This window comes from Macaca nemestrina, chromosome 6 (genome assembly GCF_043159975.1).
Source record: "Macaca nemestrina isolate mMacNem1 chromosome 6, mMacNem.hap1, whole genome shotgun sequence".
Classification (NCBI taxonomy): Eukaryota; Metazoa; Chordata; class Mammalia; order Primates; family Cercopithecidae; genus Macaca; species Macaca nemestrina.
In genome coordinates this window covers 28,369,417-28,382,096 of record NC_092130.1, presented here as the reverse complement: position 1 = coordinate 28,382,096, position 12,680 = coordinate 28,369,417, and the positions used below count along the sequence as shown (strand labels likewise).

At 41.0% G+C, this 12,680-nt stretch overlaps 1 long non-coding RNA gene across 3 annotated transcripts in view; it reads left to right on the top strand.

Moving 5' to 3' along the window:
• Positions 1 to 11,311, top strand: part of LOC105466837 (uncharacterized) — a 68,955-nt gene extending 57,644 nt beyond the window's left edge. For all 3 annotated transcript variants that reach the window (XR_011624569.1, XR_011624568.1, XR_011624567.1), the window contains exons 4-5: positions 6,061 to 6,130; positions 8,428 to 11,311. This is a non-coding gene — a long non-coding RNA (uncharacterized lncRNA). The remainder of the gene's footprint in view (positions 1 to 6,060; positions 6,131 to 8,427) is intronic.
• Positions 11,312 to 12,680: the final 1,369 nt, after the last annotated feature.

The following is a 12,680-nucleotide window of genomic DNA, read 5'->3' as shown; positions in this document are numbered from 1 at the left end:
TTCACACATAACAATATTAACCTTAAATGTAAATGGACTAAATGCTCCAATTAAAAGACACAGACTGGCAAACTGGATAAAGAGTCAAGACCCATCAGTCTGCTGTATTCAGGAGACCCATCTCACACGCAGAGACATACATAGGCTCAAAATAAAGGAATGGAGGAAGATTTACCAAGCAAATGGAGAACAAAAAAAAGTGGGGGTTGCAATACTAGTCTCTGATAAAACAGACTTTAAACCATCAAGGATCAAAAGAGACAAAGAAGGCCATTACATAATGGTAAAGGGATCAATTCAACAGGAAGAGCTAACTATCCTAATTATATATGCACCCAATACAGGAGCACCCAGATTCATAAAACAAGTCCTTAGAGACTTACAAAGAGACTTAGACTCCCATACAATAATAATGGGAGACTTCAACATTCCACTGTCAACATTAGACAGATCAACGAGACAGAAAGTTAACAAGGATATCCAGGAATTGAACTCATCTCTGCAGCAAGCAGACTTGATAGACATCTATAGAACTCTCCACCCCAAATCAACAGAATATACATTCTTCCCAGCACCACATCGCACTTATTCCAAAATTGACCACATAATTGGAAGTAAAGCACTCCTCAGCAAATGTACAAGAACAGAAATTATAACAAACTGTCTCTCAGACCACAGTGCAATCAAACTAGAACTCAGGACTAAGAAACTCAATCAAAACCGCTCAACTACATGGAAACTGAACAACCTGCTCCTGAATGACTACTGGGTACATAACGAAATGAAGGCAGAAATAAAGATGTTCTTTGAAACCAATGAGAACAAAGATACAACATACCAGAATCTCTGGGACACATTTAAAGCAGTGTGTAGAGGGAAATTTATAGCACTAAATGCCCACAAGAGAAAGCAGGAAAGATCTAAAATTGACACTCTAACATCATAATTAAAAGAACTAGAGAAACAAGAGCAAACGTATTCAAAAGCTAGCAGAAGGCAAGAAATAACTAAGATCAGAGCAGAACTGAAGGAGATAGAGACACAAAAAACCCTCCAAAAAATCAATGAATCCAGGAGTTGGTTTTTTGAAAAGATTAACAAAATTGACAGACTGCTAGCAAGACTAATAAAGAAGAAAAGAGAGAAGAATCAAATCGACGCAATAAAAAATGATAAAGGGGATATCACCACCGACCCCACAGAAATACAAACTACCATCAGAGAATACTATAAACACCTCTACGCAAATAAACTAGAAAATCTAGAAGAAATGGATAATTTCCTGGACACTTACACTCTTCCAAGACTAAACCAGGAAGAAGTTGAATCCCTGAATAGACCAATAGCAGGCTCTGAAATTGAGGCAATAATTAATAGCCTACCAACGAAAAAAAGTCCAGGACCAGATGGATTCCCAGCTGAATTCTACCAGAGGTACAAGGAGGAGCTGGTACCATTCCTTCTGAAACTATTCCAATCAATAGAAAAAGAGGGAATCCTCCCTAATTCATTTTAGGAGGTCAACATCATCCTGATACCAAAGCCTGGCAGAGACACAACAAAAAAAGAGAATTTTAGACCAATATCCCTGATGAACATTGATGCAAAAATCCTCAATAAAATACTGGCAAACCGGATTCAGAAGCACATCAAAAAGCTTATCCACCATGATCAAGTGGGCTTCATCCCTGGGATGCAAGGCTGGTTCAACAGTCGCAAATCAATAAACATAATCCAGCATATGAACAGAACCAAAGACAAGAACCACATGATTATCTCAATAGATGCAGAAAAGGCTTTTGACAAAATTCAACAGCCCTTCATGCTAAAAACGCTCAATAAATTCGGTATTGATGGAACGTACCTCAAAATAATAAGAGCTATTTATGATAGACCCACAGCCAATATCATACTGAATGGGCAAAAACTGGAAAAATTCCCTTTGAAAACTGGCACAAGACAGGGATGCCCTCTCTCACCACTCCTATTCAACATAGTGTTGGAAGTTCTGGCTAGGGCAATTAGGCAAGAGAAAGAAATCAAGGGTATTCAGTTAGGAAAAGAAGAAGTCAAATTGTCCCTGTTTACAGATGACATGATTGTATATTTAGGAAACCCCATTGTCTCAGCCCAAAATCTCCTTAAGCTGATAAGCAACTTCAGCAAAGTCTCAGGATACAAAATTAATGTGCAAAAATCACAAGCATTCTTATACACCAGTAACAGACAAACAGAGAGCCAAATCAGGAATGAACTTCCATTCACAATTGCTTCAAAGAGAATAAAATACCTAGGAATCCAACTGACAAGGGATGTAAAGGACCTCTTCAAGGAGAACTACAAACCACTGCTCAGTGAAATAAAAGAGGACACAAACAAATGGAAGAACATACCATGCTCATGGATAGGAAGAATCAATATCGTGAAAATGGCCATACTGCCCAAGGTAATTTATAGATTCAATGCCATCCCCATCAAGCTACCAATGACTTTCTTCACAGAATTGGAAAAAGCTGCTTTAAAGTTCATATGGAACCAAAAAAGAGCCCGCATCTCCAAGACAATCCTAAGTCAAAAGAACAAAGCTGGAGGCATCACGCTACCTGACTTCAAACTATACTACAAGGCTACAGTAACCAAAACAGCATGGTACTGGTACCAAAACAGAGATATAGACCAATGGAACAGAACAGAGTCCTCAGAAATAATACCACACATCTACAGCCATCTGATCTTTGACAAACCTGAGAGAAACAAGAAATGGGGAAAGGATTCCCTATTTAATAAATGGTGCTGGGAAAATTGGCTAGCCATAAGTAGAAAGCTGAAACTGGATCCTTTCCTTACTCCTTATACAAAAATTAATTCAAGATGGATTAGAGACTTAAATGTTAGACCTAATACCATAAAAACCCTAGAGGAAAACCTAGGTAGTACCATTCAGGACATAGGCATGGGCAAAGACTTCATGTCTAAAACACCAAAAGCAACGGCAGCAAAAGCCAAAATTGACAAATGGGATCTCATTAAACTAAAGAGCTTCTGCACAGCAAAAGAAACTACCATCAGAGTGAACAGGCAACCTACAGAATGGGAGAAAATTTTTGCAATCTACTCATCTCACAAAGGGCTAATATCCAGAACCTACAAAGAACTCAAACAAATTTACAAGAAAAAAACAAACAACCCCGTCAAAAAGTGGGCAAAGGATATGAACAGATATTTCTCAAAAGAAGACATTCATACAGCCAACAGACACATGACAAAATGCTCATCATCACTGGCCATCAGAGAAATGCAAATCAAAACCACAATGAGATACCATCTCACACCAGTTAGAATGGCGATCATTAAAAAGTCAGGAAACAACAGGTGCTGGAGAGGATGTGGAGAAATAGGAACACTTTTACACTGTTGGTGGGATTATAAACTGGTTCAACCATTATGGAAAACAGTATGGCGATTCCTCAAGGATCTAGAACTAGATGTACCATATGACCCAGCCATCCCATTACTGGGTATATACCCAAAGGATTATAAATCATGGTGCTATAAAGACACATGCACATGTATGTTTATTGCTGCACTATTCACAATAGCAAAGACTTGGAATCAACCCAAATGTACATCAGTGACAGACTGGATTAAGAAAATGTGGCAGATATACACCATGGAATACTATGCAGCCATCAAAAAGGATGAGTTTGTGTCCTTTGTAGGGATATGGATGCAGCTGGAAACCATCATTCTTAGCAAACTATCACAAGAACAGAAAACCAAACACCGCATGTTCTCACTCATAGGTGGGAACTGAACAATGAGATCACTTGGACTCGGGAAGGGGGACATCACACACCGGGGCCTATCATGGGGAGGGGGCGGGGGGAGGGATTGCATTGGGAGTTTTACCTGATGTAAATGACGAGTTGATGGATGCTGACGAGTTGATGGGTGCAGCACAGCAACATGGCACAAGTATACATATGTAACAAACCTGCACGTTATGCACATGTACCCTAGAACTTAAAGTATAATAATAATAAAAAATAAAAAAAAATAAAAAAAGACTTAACCTCAAGCCTGCACTTTTAATCCTTAACATCATTGTTTTTAGACTTTTGATCTGTATTGTACATTTTAGATCATTAGTTATAATTAGGTTTTCTATTAATTTTACATGGGGCAAATCCTCTCAATTAAAGAATAATTTTCTTGATAACAAAATATGATCTTATTGTGGATTTCCTTTTTGGGTTTCCACCACAAGAGTTTTGAGAATTGACATCTGGATTTTTGTTTTGCTTTTTTTTTTTTTCTCCTAGCATACACTTGTCATTCTTCTGATAATAGTATCTGGATTTTCCGTGAAGATCACCCCTCTTTCATCCTCTGTTGGTAGGATTAGCCAAAGATCTCCCATGCCTAATACAGGACTGCTCAGTCGATATACTCCACCCCCTAAACACCCAATAAACATGTTTATTGCTCAGGAATAAACATGTGACCTGAATCTATCCAATCGCAGTTAATTCTGAGTCTTTTGTTGGAAAAAGGTTCACTTTATTTTTCTTTTAAGACTTACCACTTTGAGGATGTAAGTAGGGGAGCCCACTATTCATAAACCATACCCCCACCCACTGTAAACAAAACAAAAAGGATAAAGCCAATACTGAGGCACTCAGAATTGGGAGTTGGAGAGAGGTATTAATAGATGCTAGATAATATTGTTTGATTGTTTCAGAGCCTACATCCAGTCAGCCTCAAACCACAATCTCATCTGGCCTTTTTGATTTAATGCACCAATTAATTTATTTTGTGCTTAAGCTAGTTTTAGTTGGATTTGTCTCACCCTTACACCCAAGATAGCTGTGATTCATACAGTACTTCAGAAATGCCTGTTGATGGTTGATTGACTATGTGGACATGTGACTTGTACAAACCCGAGAGTGTATCTGTGTAGCCTGATTAGAGGTGAAAGGGTGTCTTGCATGACCTTGAAAAAAAACCTCACCATGCCCCTCCCCCAGCTCTCTGCTTTGGGCCCTTGACTCTGGATGAGATCAAGCTCTTATTTGTTAGGTGGCGGTAATAACGAGCCAGATGGAAGAGTTGCTGATGCTTGGATATCAATTAGTGAAGCTCTAACTGCAGGAAAACCTCTCAGACATGTCCTAAGTGTCTTAATCTCTCAGTGGGCCTTCTCCTCTAAATGCTTAGGTAGCTGGTAATATGTTTGAGCTGTTGATCCTTTCTTTGATCACGTCTTATAGGATTATTCTGAATGAAATGGTGCCGAGGAACTGGGGCTGTTATTTGGTTGTCTTGGCTCACACTTAGGCCATGTTGCTTGGCTCTGGCATTTGTTTTTCTTCTTCCTCTGCTTGTGCTGGATTGGAAGGCTCTCACCAAACATGTGTCTTCTGATTCCCCAGCTCTCACCAAGTTGTGTAAGTGTCAGGTTAATCTTCAAGCCTAGGAAAACAGGGTTTAACAATTCCCTGCACACCTGGTAGCAATTCCCTTTCATCGTCATCTTGCACTTCATCTTTATGGCACCTCAGGGATGGTCAGGGCAGATGTTACAAGTTTTATTTTACAGATGAGAAAAATGAGGGGCAGTGAGATATAGCAACAGTGTAGCAGATCCGCTCCAAGGTCAGTGCTCTCATATTATTACAGCATCTCATAACCCTATGATTATCCAGTTATTTGCTACAACAGATGATCAGTAATATTTCTAATGCTTGGCCAGGCATGGTGGCTTATGCCTATAATCCCAGCACTTTGAGAGGCTGAGGTGGGAGGATTGAGGATTGCTTGAGGCCAGGAGTTTGAAACCAGCCTAGGGAACATAGCAACACTCCATCTCTAAAATATGTATATCTCATACTTTAAGAGACAGCCCAAACAGCATCTCTTCTATATCATCTGCACATATCACCCAGCTAAAAAAACACTATCTTCTGAACTTGCATAGCACTCTTTCCAGTATCCTTACAGTTTTATAAGTTTCTACCTTATAATGTAATCATTTGTGTGTATTTTTATTTTCTCTCCTAGAATAACTAGGTAGATACTCAGATAAACCTACCATGAGCGATTCATAATTGTTTATTCAGAGCATGAACAAGTAAGTAAATGCCTTAATTCTTTATTGGGGGGGTGGGGTTAGTGGAGGAAGGTAGAGGTAATATATTTCAAGGGACCAGAATGATTGTTTCCAGAGTACTTAGAGGGCTGCTATGTGAAGAAGGATTAAATTTGTTATGTGCCATCCAAAGGGCAGATATATGACCAGTGGGTAGACATTTCAGCTTAATATAGGAATTCCTATAGCCAAAGCTGTTGAAAGGTGAAGGGGATATCTTCTAGGATAGTTAAAGTCTGTGTCATTAAATGTATGAAAGCAAGTATTGAGTGATCACTTGGTAAGAAGAGTTCAGAGGAGATTCAATATCTTAGGACGGATCAAACTTCCAGGTCCCTTTCTACTTAGACAGTAGTATTTAAGAGATCTACAGTATAATTGGCTTTTGCTTGCTCATGGAAGCAAAACTTATACTCAAGAGGTAAATCCTCACTCATTTAATAAACATATAGGCAGTGGTGCATAGTGACTAAGAATGTGGGCTCTGGAATTCAAGTTCTGGATTTCTTACTAATGTATGACCTTGACAAAGTTACTGAACATCTCCAAACTTTATTTTCCTTATCTGTAAAATGATGGTAATAGTACCACTACTGGGATGTTGTGTAGTCATGCGCAAGGAACACTTAACATAGTGCCTGGCACAGAGGAAGTACTCAATTGTTATTACTACTAGTTGTTACTATATTATGACTCAACTGTTGTTACTACTGAGGCTCTACGTCTACTCTTCCTCTCCTACCAGGATCCCTAAACTCTGTCTGTGTCCTGCACTTCCTTGGGGCTGCCAAAATCCTTCCTTCCTGGTAGCATCTTAGGCTTCAGGCAGAAAAGGTCAGGGAGGTCCCCCAGAGACCTTAGAGCTCGTGCCTCTGAGCATATAGTTGACAGCTGACTGTGAGACTGGCGATCTGAGCCTTTGAGGCCTCCGGCCACTTTCCAAAGCCAACAATGCAGATAAAAACACAATATCGTTTCTCCAATCTCTTCTGGGATCCTGGTTGCCGGCACTCATTAAAGGCAGTTTTCTTTTAGATTTCAAAAGCTGTTTTAAAAGCTTGAGTTTAACATTGGGTTCCCCAAAGGCTGATAGTAGTTGCTTCTGTTTTTCCCCCAAATCCCTGACCTGAATTTCCAGTGGCTGGGTTATTAGTGCATCAACAAAACATGTTTCCTGGGAATAGAAAATCCATTCTTGTCTTTTGGTCATTTAGAGAATGGCAAGGAAAGATCTCAAGTCCCCAGCACAACCCTTGATGGAGAGCCAAGTTGCTCCCAGAGTAATTCTTCGTTCTATAAGGTTTGAGGTTCACTATCAATAGAACAAAACTTAATCAAAAACTTACATAAATTCTTTCTTTATATAAGCTCCTTGATAAGAAATTATCACACATGATCGATACTTAATAAATATATGTTTTGTGCACTTAATATCATCTCCATTTTAAAAAAGAGAAATGAGGTAGTGTTATCATTTTTGCTTTAAAGATGAAGAGAAACAGAGGGGCAGTAACTTGCCTGCACCCAGCTAGGAAGGATTAGAGTTGAGATCCCAAGGGAGTTCTATCTGATCCTAAAGTTTGGACCATTTATGGTAAATCATGCTGTCTTCTGTTAGGAGAGCAATAGGGAAGGATTTATTATTTATAGAATAAACTTAACAAATTAACAAAACACAGTTGCAGACAATCCCAGATATGATAACATAGACATAGAATGAGCTACTGTATCCATCTTCATATTTAGCACTCAGGCCAACCCTGAGGAGTTAATGTTCACGTCCCTGGTCTTATAGATAGGGAAAAAGACTCCAGGAGGTTAAGGAGTTTGCTCAGGAAGCAAACTAGCCCAGGGAAGGAAAGCTAGGACGCAAATCCTGCTTCTTGAACAATTGATGTGGTACTTTTTACCATGTCACAGTTTTAGTTCTATAAGAAATACATTTAAAATATCATCCTCAAAATTTGCCTTTTTAACTTTTTAAAAAGCACTTTCAGAAATCTTGGAGTCTCTTAGTGTTCCAACAAGCTTGGAAGGTCAAGTCTTTGGTGTCCTGTTTTAGCAATGAGAGACCTGAGGCTAGGGTTTGCCTACTGTTCAACAGTGAGACAAGTGAGCAAGATGGGTTAAAACCAGCTCTTCTCACATGAAGCTCAGCTTTGGTCCTGTTCCATTTCATTGTTTGTCCTGCCTCAGCTTCCCAATTCCTTCAGTCATTAAGTTTCTTTTGATTACTCAGGATCTACAATCTGGTAATTTCTTGGGTCTCTTCTTTCCAGGTGTTCGTTCACTTAACACGCTGTAAGCCAGGTACCATGGCAATTGCAGAGAAAAGAGTTCATAAGAGTTCATCTGAAAACCAGTCATCCTGCTTTACTGTTCACCTCTACACACCTTATCTCTCTCCCCATAGGTGTCTATTCTACCTCATCACTCACAAACCAATTGTGTTTTATAGATGCTATGGTAACATAAAGTGGTACCCCTGGTGGGAAAAGGTAAATAACAGGTTGTTAGAGATAAGAGGAGTGCTTGGTGTTGAGATTAAGGGATCTTCGGAGGCAGATAGTATGTTTTCAAGTGTCTATTTGGTCCCTTGTGAGCTGTATGACTTTAGCCAAGTTGGTTAACTCTTTGGCCTTAGTTTCCTAATCTGTTAAATGTGCCTAATTTATGGGGTTATTGTGAAGATCACAGGAGATCATTAATATAAACTATTTAACAAAATGAACGTACTCTTCCATCATTAACTGGGAAGATAAGATTTACATAAACACAGTAATTAAAATACAAAGCAGGCCCTGTATTTTAATGACTGCAGAATCCCCACTGCCTATCTCAGTGCCTGGCATACAGTTGAGGTTCAAGGTCCACAGCTATGGATATCATCTATTGAATGCTTTTATTGCTCTAGGCTTGTGCTAAGAGTTTAGTGTGCATTATGTGATTTAATTTCTACCAACAACTCCTCGGGAGTATTCTGACTCTCTTGTAGATGTTGCAGATGATGAAGTTGAAGCTAAAGCCTGGAGAGTGCAAGTGACTTACCCAAGGTTACAGGCTATGGAACAGTAGAGTCAGGGTTTGAAACCAGGTGTATCTGACTCCCAAGCCTGTATTCACTCGCATATTCGATTCGTGATTTATTCATTCAGGCAACATTCTTTGAGTATCTCCACTGGGGGAGGTACTGAATCAAGTGCTGGGTATGCAGTAGGGAAGATGGCATAATCCCTGCTCATAAGAAATTCAGCATTTATTCATGTCCTTTGCAGGGACATGGATGGAGCTGGAAGCCATTATCCTCAGCAAACTTAAACAGGAACAGAAAACCAAACACTGCATGCTCTCACTTATAAGTGGGAGCTGAATAATGAGAGACCACAGGGACACCGGGAGGGGAAAAACACACGCTGGAGCCTATTGGCAGGGGGAGGTGCGGGGGGAGGGAAAGCATCAGGAACAAAAGCTAATGCATGCTGGGCTTAATACCGAGGTGGTGGGTTGAGAGGTTCAGCAAATCACTATGGTGGGTGTTTACCTATGTAACAAACCTGCACATCCCGCACATGTATCCTGGAACTTAAAGTAAAAAAAAAAAAAAATCAGCGTCTGGGAAATATGACATGGGTTGTGGGTGTCAGGGGGAAATGAATTCAATAAGGGGAGCAGTGCAGGGACCATGGCACACTCCTCCCCTGGACTTGCTGCCTCCTCAGTGTTTCCAAGGGGGAGGATGCGAGGTGAGGGATATGGTCACCATGGCCTGGAATTCAGAAGACACTTTCTGGAGGAGATGGATCATAGAGAGGAGGGTGTTCTCCAGAATAAGCTTAGCCAGGGCAAACGGGCGGGGGCAGGACTCCCTTAGGAGACAGACTTTGGGTCTCAGCAGAGGGTATAGAGAAGAGTAGTGGGGAAGAAAGCTGGAGAGTAAAGTGAAGACCAAACTTCAGAAAGTGCTGAAGAGCAGTGTGAGGAGGTTGAAGGTAAGGTAGGAGTTAGAAATGAAGACAGGCTTCCATGTGTGGGAGCTCCCATACTCAGAAGGCATTCGCTGTAACATGGCAAGGCCACGATGAATTTGTAGCACTTTTGTTTTTTGTAAAACAATCTTATGCCAGAGCAGGAAGCTGTGAATTTCAGGTAGGAGGTGAGCAGGGCTAGAAGAGGTTATTTTAGGCAGTGGGAGTTTGGAGGTCATCTCAGTTCACTGGGACTCAGGTGTCTTGTTTCACTTCTTGCTCAGGAGATTGGGAACCCTCTGCAAGCCTCAAAGCCCTGTGTGTATTGGGGGTGACTGTCACCGAGGAGGTACGAGGATGGGCCTTGTTTCCTGGATGATTCTGCGGGGGCCAGTACTGCTGCCTTCATGGGAGATCCTTGGAGAGGCCCTGCTGGGCATTTTCTACAGCTGCATTGCAGTGACATTGCCTTACACTGTGATTCCACCAACCAATTGTGAGGTTATTGAGTTATTGAACACCCTGGGAACACCGCAGGTGGGAAGCAGCTCCCGCAAACAGCATTTGCTTCTCTGTGATTACATTGAAGTCTATAATGGAAGAACAGTCTTTATATTTATGTATGGGTTTCCAAATGAAGAAGAGAGTAAGCAGTTGAGAGTATGATGCCTTCTTCTTTCTTTCTTTTAAAACATTACAGTCGAGGCTATCTTTTTCCATTTCCATACCAGTTCTGTGTGGTGTAAAATCGTTGGTGGTCCTGGAGAACAGGCCCTGAATTCATACTCGTATGTGGAGCTAGAACAGGACAATCAGGTTCAGCACTGAGAGTCCTTGATTTGGAGTCCGAGTTCCTCATGACACAGTTGCTCAAACGAGAACACTAATTCCCCTGTCAAGGCTCTTCCTTAACTTCTGGCTGAAATCAGAGCAATTGAGTGCAGTCAGCACCAGTCGCTCAGGATGACTGGGGAGGATGCATATCAGTGGTCAAGAAAACAGGACAGTCATCAAGACTTAAATCATGCAGTTTAGTAGACTGAAATATTTCAAAGTCAGAAATGCACAAAAGAAAATGCAAAATGATCTTCAGTGGTACAAAAGTCAAGAACCACCAGTTCTAATAATCCTCTCTGTCCCCATGTCCCCATGGACTGTTTCTTTTTTGAGTTGAAATCTTGCTCTGTCACCCAGGCTGGAGTGCAATGGTGTGATCTTGGCTCACTGCAACCTCCGCCTCCTGGGTTCAAGCAATTCTCTTGCCTCAGCCTCCCGAGTAGCTGGGATTACAGGTGCATGCCACCATGCCTGGCTAATTTTTGTATCTTTAGTAGAGACGGGGTTTCATCATGTTGGTCAGGTTGGTTTCAAACTCCTGACTTCAGGTAATCCACCTGCCTTGGCCTCCCAAAGTGCTGGGATTACAGGCATGAGCCACTGTGCCCGGCCCCACCATGAGCCTTTTCTAGAGACCCTGGACTACATCTTCTTATCTCCCTCATGTAGAAGAGTCTAAAAATATAACCTTGAGCATCCATTGACTTGGAGAATATTCAAGAAAACAAGAAGGCTTGGATCCAAAGCCCATGGCATGATATTTCATGCCGTTCATGATTTAGAAGCCATATTTCTTTTTGGTCTTATTGCCCATTCACCCCTTTATTCAGCAGTCTGGAATGCTCTTTCTGAATTTCATGCCTGATGAAATCCTAGATACTATTTAATGTCCTTGAAAGGTCATTTTCTCTTTAAAGTTTTTCTTGCCCTCCACCCAGATGTATCTCTCCTGCTTGTACAAATCTGTGGCACTTTGCTTGTATTATAGCAGTTTCCAGAGTGTGGGCTTCATGGGCCTTATGGCCTGGAAGATGATTTTACATAGATAAAGACCTGGTATTGAATAGAATTGGATTACATGCTGAGAAAGTTAGTCCCTCTGTAGTATTTCTGACTACATCAAGAGGAAGGTGTCATGTTGGTGTCAGTGTGATTTTAAAACACCTTTTTGCCCTTTGCCAGATTTTTTTTTTTTTTTTTTTGAGATGGAGTCTTGCTGTGTCGCCCAGGCTGGAGCGCTGGAGTGCAGTGGCAGGATCTCAGCTCACTGCAAGCTCCGCCTCCCGGGTTCATGCCATTCTCCTGCCTCAGCCTCCCGAGTAGCTGGGACCACAGGCACCTGCCACTAGGCCCGGCTAATTTTTTGTATTTTTTAGTAGAGACAGGGTTTCACTGTGTTAGCCAGGATGGTCTCAATGTCCTGACCTCATGATCCGCCCACTTCGGCCTCCCAGAGTGCTGGGATTACAGGCGTGAGCCACCGCGCCCCACCGCTAGGTTTTTTTTTTTTTTCAAATAAAGGAAGAAGACAAAGCAGGCCTCAGGCCCAATCACTTTGGCAGGTGATTGGAGGTAGTTAGAATTTAATAGCACTCATCTAATTATTTTGTTTTTATTTTTTTGTTTCTTTTCTGGTTTTGGCAAGTAAAATGAGTTTTTTATTTATAAAAGTATGACAACATGTAAAAAGAAACTTATTTAAGTCAAAAAGTCAGTCAATGGGAAAAAAG